Genomic DNA, 12,509 nt, shown 5'->3' on the forward strand with positions numbered 1-12,509 from the left:
TATCTTTCCTATTGTGTGAGGTTTGCATCTGGCACTGACCTAGAGAGCCAGCGTGGTGTAGTGGTTAAGAGCGGTGGTTTGAAGCAGTCCACTCTAATCTGGAGAACCGGGTTTGATTCCCCTCTCCTCCACATGAGCGGCGGAGGCTAATCTGGCGAACTGGGTTGGTTTCCCCACTCCTCCACATAAGGCCAGCTGGGTGACATTGGGCTAGTCATAGCTCTCTTAGAGCTCTCTCAGCCCCACCTACCTCACAGGGTGTCTGTTGTGGGGAGGGGGAGGGAAGGTGATTGTAAGCTGGTTTGATTCTCCCTTAAGTGGTAGAGAAAGTCAGCATATAAAAACCAACTCTTCCTCTTCCTCTTTTTCTGGAGTCACGAAGGAGGCCTAATCTTGCCCTCTTAGCCTGTTTGGAGCTATCCCAATATGGATGCCAAGCGATTGCCATTTTGTCCCTGGCAGCACATGAACACATGAAGCTGCCTTTCACTGAATCAGACCCTTGGTCCATCAAAGTCCGTATTGTCTACTCAGACCGGCAGCAGCTCTCCAGGGTCTCAGGCAGGGGTCTTTCACATCACCTACTTGCCTGGTCCCTTTAACTGGAGACGCCGGGGATTGAACCTGGGACCTTCTGCATGCCAAGCAGATGCTCTGCCACGGAGCCACAGCCACAGGCCCCAGCACAGCCCTCTGCCTGCTCTTGTTTTTTCACTCCATCCCTGCACCCCCTCTCCCGTGGGTACCAGGTTAGGCTTAGGGCGGCTAGGTGGCCCAACATAGAAGGGCCTGTCCTCTTATCCCGTGGCTTGTTCTGGAGTCTTTGATGAGGGACTTCGTCAAATGCTATTTAAGGCCAAACCAAACAACATTATTTTATTTTGGAGTCAGATCTGAGTTTGCCTGACCTGACTCCCACACTATCAGCCACCTGTCAGGCCGCTAAGAAATCAGCAGATGATAGGAGAGTCAGGTCGTGGAGCTGAGAACGGACTTTGTAAACAATGGTCTTCTCTAGTTTGGCCCTTTAGAAGCTCAAGTTTAAAACGTCTGGTGGAACATCCAAATCGATTTCTTATTAACCCTTTCAAAGAGCTCCCGAAGCTGAGTGAGGCCAGGCCCTGCCTTCACAGAAACAATTCAAGAGAGGGGAAGAACTGCTGGTCACGTGAGTTTGTAAAAAGGATAGCAATTCAGGCTATTATCGAACAATGCCAAGAAATATATTCACATTAAAGACTCCAACAACAATATATACAACACCACCAAAAATTACATTAACAGACAATGATGAACAATTGGTTCTTGTAGGTTATCCGGGCTGTGTGACCGTGGTCTTGGTATTTTCCTTCCTGATGTTTCGCCAGCAGCTGTGGCAGGCATCTTCAGAGGAGTAACACTGAAGGACAGTGTCTCTTCAGTGTGACTCCTCTGAAGATGCCTGCCACAGCTGCTGGCGAAATGTCAGGAAAGAAAATACCAAGACCACGGTCACACAGCCCAGATAACCGACAAGAACCAATGAACTCTGATCATGAAAGCCTTCGACAATATAATGACGAACAAGCTGAAAACAATTCCAGAACAAGCCCTTGAAATGGACTGAATCCTTATCTGACTCAGATTGCCGGTTGGCCACATGTACCAAATCTGTGGCTAATATTTAAATTGAGTATAAATTGCCAAGTCCATCTTGTCTCTTCTTTTATTTTTACAGGGCTCCAGTTTCATACCTCAGGGTAGCATTTTAGCTACACTTAATGTCAGCAATCTTTATACAAACGTTCCACTGGACAGAGTTAGAACCAGAGTTAGAACAAACATGGTCCTCAAATACCCCCCCCCCCACTCCAGGTTGGGAAATACCTGGAGATTTTGGGGGCAGGGCCTGAGGAGGGCGGGGTTTGGGGAGGGACTTCAATGCCATAGAGTCCAATTGCCAAAGCGGCCATTTTTTCCAGGTGAACTGATCTCTATCAGCTGGAGATCAGTTGTAATAGAGGGAGATCTCCAGCCACCACCTGGAGGTTGGCACGCCTAGGGGGAGGTGAAAACCCTTCTCTCCTAATCAGAGCTGGACATTCTTCTTCTGCCATTTTTCTGGGTGAGGCTGGAAAGGGTTAAAGCTTCTGCAGCCTTAATTTGTAGGAGCCCATAATTGGGAGTTTCCTTCTCAGCCCACTGGTTTTCTTCTTCTTTGGCAGATTGCTCTTGCCATTATTTTGCTGGCCTGGGCTTAGCTGTCATGAGCAGGTGAGTGCATGCAAGGAGAGGAATTCTTGGGGGAAAGAAAGGGGGGAAATAAACAGGTATAGGGGTTAATGAGGAGATGCATACAAGGGAATAATTAATGGTGCAAAGGGAAATCCGAAAATCACAGGTCTGTCCATCTCATCTATGCTGGAATTTTAGATTGTGATTTATGCTGCTTTTATCTTCTGCTCTTAAAATAAAACCAAGGGGGGAAAAAACCAACCAGGGAACAGGCCATTAAAAAGAAAGTCATCTAGTTAAATTAGGGTTGCCAGGTCCCTCTTCACCACCGGCAGGAGGTTTTTGGGTTGGAGGGTTTGGAGAGGGGAGGGACTTCAGTGCCATAGGGTCCAATCTCCAAAGTGGCCATTTTCTCCAGGTGAACTGATCTTTATCGGCTGGAGATCAGTTGTAATAGCAGGAGATCTCCAGCCAGTACCTGGAAGTTAGCAACCCTAAGTTAGATGGGTTTGAAAGTTTGCCCAAAATGTATTACGATGGCATAGCATCATTACGCAGAAATGGTTTACATTGTAAATATTTAAGGCCTGGTTGAGTCGAAGCCTTTTGAGGAGTAAGTACAGGCATGTGTGTTAAGTGCCATCAAGTTGCTTCCTATTCATGTATGGAGGCCAACTATCGGCTGGAGATTAGTTGTAATAGTGGAAGATCTCCAGCTACTAGCTGGAGGTTGGCAACCCTATATAGAATTGATTTGTGACTGGAGAAATATTTGAATCTGAGCTTTCCTTCAGGCAAATGTCAGAATGTAGGTTGTCATTGGAGAGTTTGGATTTTTTTGGAGGTTACAAATAAATTACAAGGATGCGCTTTCCGGATATAGCACGTTTCTATAAGCTTTCATCAGCATTTGCAATGTAGGAAAACATCCATTTTTCGTTCTAAAAGAGCCAAGGAAATTCTTTTCTTTGTCAGTCCTAAATACTGAACGGCTTTTCACTGTATAAATCCATGACAAGTCCAGGCAACAACTTGGATTGGATTGCGAGATAGGAGTCCGGTAGTTCCACAAAATCAAAGAGCATCGGACCTCGGAGGATTCCTTTTCCTTATTCAAGAGGTTTGGTTTATATGACACCCGTTGGGGATGCACAGTTAAGAGACTAATCAAACTATTGATAGATAATTCACAGTGTCCTCTACTTAAAGACCGATGGATTCACATTCTAGCTGTATCTGAAGAAGTGAGCTGTGGCTCACGAAAGCTCATACCCTACCAGAAAATATTTTTGTTAGTCTTTAAGGTGCTACTGGACTCTTGCCCTTTTTGACTATTGATAGATAGTTATGGATATGTGAAGTCAACATTCCTAACAGCTTTTGTGCAACTGTTTTGTGTTTTTGTATAACAGTCATTGTGTAATTGTTCATTTAGTTATGTATGAATTATATCTGTGAAGTTCTACTGATTTATATTGTGGCATATAATACATACTGGAATACCTATAAGGTGCATATTGATTTTGTATAATAGTATTAGAGTATTAAGAGCAAACATGCTGTTTCTAAGTGTTGAGTACCTGGAGGTTGGGAATCCTACTTAAGCAACATAATTACAGGGTGAGGGAGATAAGTGTGGCAGAGGAATTTACATTGGTTGATTTATACCTGCTAACAATGGGCAGGAGATGGGTAGATGGTCCTGGCCATGCATTTGATTAGGTTCCCAGACAAGGCAAATTGTAAGGCAAATTCCTAACTGAAGGATGGTTAATTTCCTGCAGGCATAGCCTGGATTTTGATGTGTTTATTTGTTAAAAACATTTGTTAGTTGCCTTTCTTTCTTATGGAGCTTATGCTTATAACATTAAAAAAAAACCATACAGAATAAAATATATTAAAAATGTAAAAACCAAAATCACATCTCAGGACTGCTAATATTCTTAACCAAATGCAGTCCTAAATAAAACCCTCTTCAGCTTCCTCCTAAAAATCAAATATGAGGGGGCCAGACACACTTCCCTGGGGAGGTTATTCCATAACTATGGTGCTGTTACCGAAAAGACCTGGGTCGTTACCGCAACATGAATTTACTGCAAATTATCATCGTGTTCAAGTTAGCCAGTGTGCTGTAGGGGTCAAGAGCGGTGGTTTGGAGAGGTGGACACTGATCTGGTCAACCTGATTTGTTTCCCTGCTCCTACACACGAAGCCAGCTGGGTGACCCTGGGCTAGTCACAGCTCTCTCAGCCCCCCCACCTCCCAGGTTGTCTGTTGTGGGGAGGGGAAGGGAAGGTGATTGTAAGCCGGTTTGATTCTCTGGGAAGCCACTGTGATTGTCTCAGTCCTAACCCATATAGGGCTTTAAATATCAAAACCAACACCTTGCATTGAGCTCAGGAGCGTGTCAGTAGCGAATGGAATTATTCTAATATCGGGGCTCACATGCTCCCAAAAGCTAGCCCCGACTGAGTTCTCAGTAAGCTGCAGAATCAAACAGTTGTCCAGGATGTATCAACTGTGGTAAGAATTTTTAGTATTAAAGAATAGAATTTGGTTTAAGAAGAACCATCCATTCTAACCTGAAGCTTTGAAATCACCTGAAGCCCTTTGCTGACCCCAGCTTCAAAAACGGAGGCCTCTGCTCTTAAAGGAAATTACATGACTAGGAGTTAGTTACCCGAAGGCACACTAGGTGCCGGCAACAATTTAGCCACTAGATTGGGGGGGGGGGGGAGTGTTAAAGAACAGACTTCACAGACGGACCATCACCAGGGACTCTCGTTCAACTAAAGTAACTATTTGGGAACAGGAACTTCCCAAGGAAGATAAAGCCCCAATTTACGGAGAGCTCATCTCCGGGAAAACTTGTAAGGAGGGGCCGTTCTCTCTTGGTTTGGCCTATAAAAGAGCCTGCAAGATGCCAGCCCGTCGCCCTTCCACGGAGAGACCACAGACCCATTTAAGTGGTTGCCATCTCTGTCTCTCTCTTTGGAAGTGACCCAGACGCCTCTGTAACTGTTTGTCTGTATGTCAACTTGCATGTGTGGGTATGTTAATTTCTGTCTTATATATTCAGTCAAGTATTTGCTTCTTTCTTTGCCTTATATTTCTCTTGTAAGTTTAATAAACTGGATGGTTCACTGTTATATGTCATGGTGTATTGTTTAAGAGTGTCTCGCATGTAAAAGGTCTGTCTTTCCTATCACATTCTCTGGCTTTGCTTTGGTAAGAAGCAGTCAGGGAAACGCCAATTACTAGAACCCAAAAAGGGGGACTTGAAAATTCTCCCGTCATCAACCTCACATGAAGACTAGGCTATTCTCTTGCGCATAGCCCTTAATTCCCTGGCTTTAAAATCAAACATGGGGTGTCTCCTGCAGCCCAGACACTATGAGGCTGAAAAATCATGGGGCTTCATAGGGTTGCCAACTGCCTGGAGAAAAAATTGATCGATTAGTGTAGTACAACGTAGTATAGCTTTGCCTATTTCACAACACGCTTATTGAGCCCTATAAGATGTTCTGAGTCAAGACGCGTACTTTTGTTACAGGTGTCTGGGTATCTGGAGGAGCCCCTTGATTTCCTTCTCAAGAGAACCGAATGCATCATCAGACACCCTGAAGACAGAGTCCCAGAAAGAGGGAGATGGAGAAGCCAGATCACTGGGTAAATAATTATGCACAGCAAGCAGTTCAGCGGGCTGTGTAAAGATGTATGCGTCTGAGTTGATGTACGATATCAGGGACCAAACACTGCCCTTTGTTGTGACTGGGGGGGAAAGCACTCCTTTAAAGCTGAGAATGATTAGGGAGAAGACTAATACTATTAGAAAGGCAATATTGTAATACTAATATAGACATAAGGCTACATAGCTGATGATCCACTTGCAAATATGTATGAAATCGGGAGGAAGGCACATTGCAAATTTTCAAATGACTGAGAAGCCCTCCATGGCATAAACTAAAGACATATTGAGCCCCTGGTGGGATATTCTTTGCGTACGTTTGACAGAGATCCAGAGTACCGTGATATTTTGGGCAGATTATTTGTCACAAGGCAGCAGATACGGGTATGCAACCGGCACTGCGCATAATAAAATAGGGGAGGTTTCTCATTCCCTCCATGTAAAGCGTGTAGGGTTGCCTGTGCCAAGTTGGGGATTTCAGCGAGGTTTTGGGGTTGGAGCCTGAAGAGAGTGTAGTTTGGGGAGGGGAGGGACATCAATTGAGTATAAAGCCATAGAGTCCACCTTCCAAAGAGGCCGTTTTCTCCAGGTGAACTGATCCCTGTTGACTGGAAATCTGTAGTAATAGCGGGAGATCTCCAGCCACCACCTGGAGGCTGGCAACCCTACAAGCAGGGATGATTAAAATAGCTGTTTTATCTGTTTTCTCCCCCAAGGAACTGCTGGACAAGCAAGTATGAGAGAGAAGGAGATTGTTCACTGGGCCAGATCTGAGAAAAGTGTTCTCACTGGCTCATCTATGGGTGGAAAACGGATGACTTCCCAGGCAGCAGAGATACAAGAAGCAAGTCAGCAGGGACTGGAAGAATGTTCCCAACTTGATCCAGTGAGAAGAGAAGCTGACCAAAGTTTAGGTGAAGGAGCCTCCTTTTTGAGAGAAATGCAGGACAGGGAATATAGTGAAAAGCTGGTGGAGAACTCTGATTTTCTGCCAAATCAGAGAGAGAAGAAAACTTCCATATGCCCAGATGGTAGCAAAAGTATCAGTTCCTCCCTTTCAGGATTCCACTCAGGAGAGAAGCCATACAAATGTTCATATTGTGGGAAATGTTTTAGAGGCAGATACGACCTTTCAAGGCATAACCGATCCCACACAGGAGAGAAGCCATATAAATGTTCATATTTTGGCGAGGGAAATGCTTTGCTTACAGTGACAGCCTTTCAGTACACATACAAACCCACTTGGGAGAAAAGCCATACAAATGCTCTGAGTGCGGGAGAAGCTTTGGCAAGAAAGGACACCTTAAGCGTCATATGCAAATCCATACCAAAAACAGTTATGACCTTTCAAGGCATAACCGATCCCACACGGGAGAGAAGCCATACAAATGTTCATATTGTGGGAAACGTTTTAGAGACAGATACGACCTTTCAAGGCATAACCAATCCCACACGGGAGAGAAGCCATATAAATGTTCATATTGTGAGACATGTTTTGCTTACAGTGACAGCCTTTCAGGACACATACAAACCCACACGGGAGAAAAGCCATACAAATGCTCTGAGTGCGGGAGAAGCTTTGGCAAGAAAGGACACCTTAAGCGTCATATGAAAATCCATACCAAAAATTAACTAAGAGGGAACCTGTGTATGAGAATTATCGACATCCATTTTGTTTGAGTAGATTGCCTGGACTCATCTTGATTACGTGATAAATGGTGCATTTGTGGCAAATAAGGATGGTGCCCTGTGACTCTTTCCCCATTTCCTTCCCTATAATCTGTTACCTGTTGACAGAAGCTTTAATCTTGCTGTGATGCAAAAGATGTGATTCTGATAGTGGACAAAAAGCTGAAAACAGCTGGATGACACCTGAATCTTCACTAGAAAATCCACACAAGAAAATGGCTGGTTTCTTAGCCAGTATGTAGCTCTCAGTCAGAATGTTTAAGACATTTAAGTCATCTGGATGTGTTTGCTGAAGTGGCTTCCGTTGAGTCGGAAGAGTCCATTTTTAAACTATGCTCTTCAGAAATGGTGGTGCACTACCTGAGAAAAACGTTGTTTTACCTTCCTAATAAGAATTTGCTGTTTGAAATATGGGTCCTCTTCACAAAGACTTCGGCTTTTGGGTTGTCACATTGCATGCTTTATACAAGGGAACACAATGGAGGTGGGTTCCAGTTCAGTGTTGGACACTGAGAGGGGATATGTTCTTCAAACTCAATAAAAGACCCATTGTTTTTAAAGTTAAATAAATGATTTTAATTCTGAGGGGTTGTTTGCTGTCCTTTTTTTCCTTCTGAGGATGGTGAGATGAAAATGTTCATGGAGGAGAGTGGTCCTTTCCTTTCTTGGCTGCCTCCTGGGCCGAGAAGGGGAGCCAAGACAAAGCTCATTCTGAGGAGCTAAAGGCAGCTGCTCACCCAACTTAGAGAGATCCTCCTGGATCTCCATCCTGAGTAAGTTCATACCCTTCACAATTTTTTCCACTATCCTGCTCATCGCCAAATCCAGATATTTATTGAACAAATTCAATAGGACTGTTCCCAGTATGGATCCTTGGGGGATTCCACTTCCTTCCCTGAGGGGATTGTCCATTTATTCCTGCTCTCTCTTTCTGCTTTTTATTTATGTTAATTTATAGAAGGACCTCTTCTCTTATCCCATGGCTTCCTCAGGTGTCTCTGATGAGGTATTTTATAAAAGCCAAACTGCAAAAGATGATTTTTTAAAGTCAGGCCACTGAGAGGTCGGCTGATGATATTACAGTCAGGTCCAGGGAACTCAGACCTGACTCATAAGATCATTTATGCTCTCGCTGGGCCTTTAAAAGCTGTATAATGTCCAGTGCAACACCCTTATCCATTAAACTGGTTAACCATTCCTTAGAACTCCAAAAGCTGAGTGAGGCAGGCTTTTCCTTCAAAGAAACACAGTTAATTTCTACGCAGCAGGCTTTGTTCCTCTATGCTTAATAATTCTATTTTGAATAGCAGTTTTTCTCTTGACTCCTGACGTTTTTGTAATTGTTTTCTCGATGTTTATGCCAATAAAGGTTTTTTTTGTGTGTGTGAATAGCAGTTTCTATTAATTTGCCAGGAAGAGAAGATGGGTGAACTGGCCTTTGAGTTCATAGATCTCTTCTGGGACCTTCGCGTGCATGTGTGTGTGTGTGTGTGGGGGGGGGAGGATGGTTTTAACATTTTCTGTGTTTCACTCTGCTGATAGGGAGGCCTATTTAAGCACCCAGCTCCACAGAAAACCTCTTCAGACCTTATGTCCATGTTATGGTTGCCAACCTCCAGGTACCAGCTGGAGATCTCCTGCTATTTGAGATGATCTCCAGCCAATGAACGTTAGTTCACCTGGAGAAAATGGCTGCTTTGGCAATTGGACTCTATGGGATTGAAGTCCTTCTCCTCCCCAAGCCCCGCCCTCCTCAGGCTCTGCCGCAAAAACCTTCCGCCTGTGGGGAAGAGGGACCTGGGAACCCTAGTCCATGTGCATCAGGAGAATGTCACACCCACAACAAGCCTGATAAGCACAGTACCGGTTCCTTTATGGATCATGGATTTTCCATGGGTTTACAGCATTTCTGCACTGGCTGACGTGTACAGAAGCTGTATATGCAGGGAAAAGCCACTCATTCACAGGAAATGGCAATCATAGATGCTGGGTTTACTGAAGGTATGTATGCATGGTGGGCGGTCTCTCAGCACATTAAATCTTCAGAGGGCTATAGTGGTTAGAAGATCAACAATGCAGCACTTGTGTTCTTTAAGAAACCCTCCTCATGCGCCAACCCCAAAATCTCCAGGTATTTCCATGGCAACCCATTCACACAAACTGGGTCTCCACAAGAGCAAAGCCAGGACTCAGCCAAATAGCGTAGTGTGCACTATGCAAAGGCATAGCGTTGGGTGCTCCTAATGGGGTACAACTTTACTTTCTTGCCTGACAGGAGCTACCTTTAGGAGTCTAACCCAAGATCCAACTTGCTCCAGTGAAATCCTTCCGATGGCATAAGAGTGGGTTACTCCAATATAGAAGATCTTGAAACTCAACTGATTTTTTGTGGAATTTTTTTGGGGTGTGTGGGGGTGGGAATACTTTAGAAGTTCTATAGAACACTGACCTCTGTTTGCTTATTGCTAGAATTTCTATCCCTGAGAAATATTATGTCAAACCATAAACTGCTTTTGAGAGCCTACTGGAGCTTATCTGATGGTCCCTTTGTGTGGGACACTGGGAACCACGGCTCAGATTGCCAATTTTTCAACCACCCCTCCCCTTCCACTTTAATAGCATCATGCTGGTTGTATATTAGCAAGTAAGCATTGATGAGGGACTATCATATATTCCTGTTGGGTTAGCTATGGTGTAAAAAAGCTTTGCCTCCTAATTTCCTCACATCCAGCTGCAGCAAATGCAGAAGAGCAAGTGAGGCTGGGAGTTTTCCCTAGTCAGTTTTCCCTGGTCACAGTTGAACCCCCAAACCCATTTCATTGTCATGATTCATCTCCCTGAAATATGCCATGACGTAGAAAAGAGTGTTCTCTGAGCATGTGTAAGACTCTCTCTCTCTGTTAAATTGGAAACTCCATATCACAGAGATGCAGACTTGGAGGGCACAGTTGGCACCAGAAGGGGTTTCAGCACCTCTACCAATTCAGCATCAGTGCTAAAGTGTTGGAGGTGGGTCTGAGGTTGTGAACTATGGGAAATGGAAATTCAACTGGTGCAGCTTCTCTCCTCAGAGAGAGGCTATGAAGAAAGATGCTGCAAGTACTGAATGTTTGCCTGCCATATAAAAGCAGAGAAGAGGGTGAGAGTAAGGTGGTAACCTAACTTTTCTGCTCAAAGAAGAAGAGTTGGTTTTTATATGCGGACTTTCTCTACTATTTAAGGAAGAATCAAACCGGCTTACAATCAACTTCCCTTCCCCACAACAGACACCCTGTGAGGTAGGTGGGATGGAGAGAGCTCTAAGAGAGCTGTGACCAGCCCAAGGTCACCCAGCTGGCTTCAAGTGCAGGAGTGGGGAAACAAATCCAGTTCATCAGATTAGTGTCCACTGCTCATGTGAAGGAGTGGGGAACCAAACCTGGTTTTCCACACCAGAGTCCACTGCTCCACAGGTGGTCCTTGTTCATCTTCTGCCATTTTCCTGGGAGAGGCTGGAAAGGGTTAAATGGTCGGAGCCTGCATTTCTAGAAGCCCATTAATGGGAGGGGCCTTCTCAGCCCACCTGATTCCACTCTTCAGGGATATTGTCTCTGCAAGATTTGTGTGTGTGTGTGTGTGTCTGGCCTTTCTTTAGTCCCAGGTGAAATGCGATGTAGAAGTTTCCAGGAGTAGGTGGGTTTAAAGAAGGATGGAGATTGGTGGAGAAAATAGGTTCAGTGGCTGATAAGGAGACCCATGGTTAAGAGGGAGGGGGAGACAGAGGTCTAAAGAGGAAGTCCTTCTGTGCTCATTTGTACAAGCATTGATACCTTTCCACCAGCACTAATGACGAGCAAGAGACAGAAATAGTAAATCAAATATGCTTGAGGAGTCCTTCCTCTCCCATAATGCTAGAACCTGGGATCATCCACTGAATCTGAAGGGTGGCAAATTTAGAACAAACAGAAGGAAGATTTCCTGACACAACAGTACAGTTAATTTATGGATGTCATCATGGCCACCAAACTAGAAGGCTTTAAAAGAGGCAGTGGACAAATTCGTAGAGATCTCTGGAATAACAATGGCTACTAGTCATGATGGGTATTGACTCTTTCCAGTACCTGAGACAGTATACCCCTTAAAATCAATTACTGGGGAGCACAGGTAGGATGGTGCTGCTGCAGCCGTATTGCTTGTGGCCTTCCTAGAGGCAGCTGGTTGGCTACTGTGTGAACAGGCTGCTGGACTAGACGGGCCTTTGGTCTGATCCAGCAGGGCTCTTCTTATGTTCTTCCTTTATCAGTTGACAACTCTGTCTAGTAAAGTACCTTGTTTCCAATTGTGGTAAGCCAGATGCTTCCCTGAAGGGTAACAGGTCCCTCCCTTGTTATTTCAGAGAGTAGCTGCATTGGAATAGCTAAATTCAGTAGAGTTTCAGTAGAATAGCTAAATTCCAGTCCAGTGGCACCTTAGAGACCAACAAGATTTTGTGGGGTATGAGCTTCTGAGGGTCAATGCTCCATTTATCAAATGTGCTGTTGTTTGTTTCCAGTGATGCTACTGTGGTGTATTTCCTTTGTTTGTGGTGGATCTATTTTTAATCCTCTTAGCCAGTAGATATTGACAAATGGGGACCCACAAAGAGTTGTGGGGGGCACCTCATTTTCTCCCCCTAGTATTTCCCCTTTCCCTTCACAGAAAGCCCCCTTAGCCTCTCCCCTTTTCCTGCTGCCTTCCCCCCTTCCCCCCCAACCTACCTTTATCTCTTCCCCCAGTCTTCAGCTTTCCCTTCTTCCCTCCCCCTGGTAGCCTGTACTCAGGAAAAGTGTGGCCCAGTTGCCTGGTTCTGGTATTGTAGGGACACATTTTCCTCTGTATCCCATTCCCCACACCATTTCCATTTTCCCTCCTCCTGGCAACCCCCTTATCGTCACCTTTC

This window comes from Euleptes europaea, chromosome 1 (genome assembly GCF_029931775.1).
Source record: "Euleptes europaea isolate rEulEur1 chromosome 1, rEulEur1.hap1, whole genome shotgun sequence".
In the NCBI taxonomy this organism is placed as follows: domain Eukaryota; kingdom Metazoa; phylum Chordata; class Lepidosauria; order Squamata; family Sphaerodactylidae; genus Euleptes; species Euleptes europaea.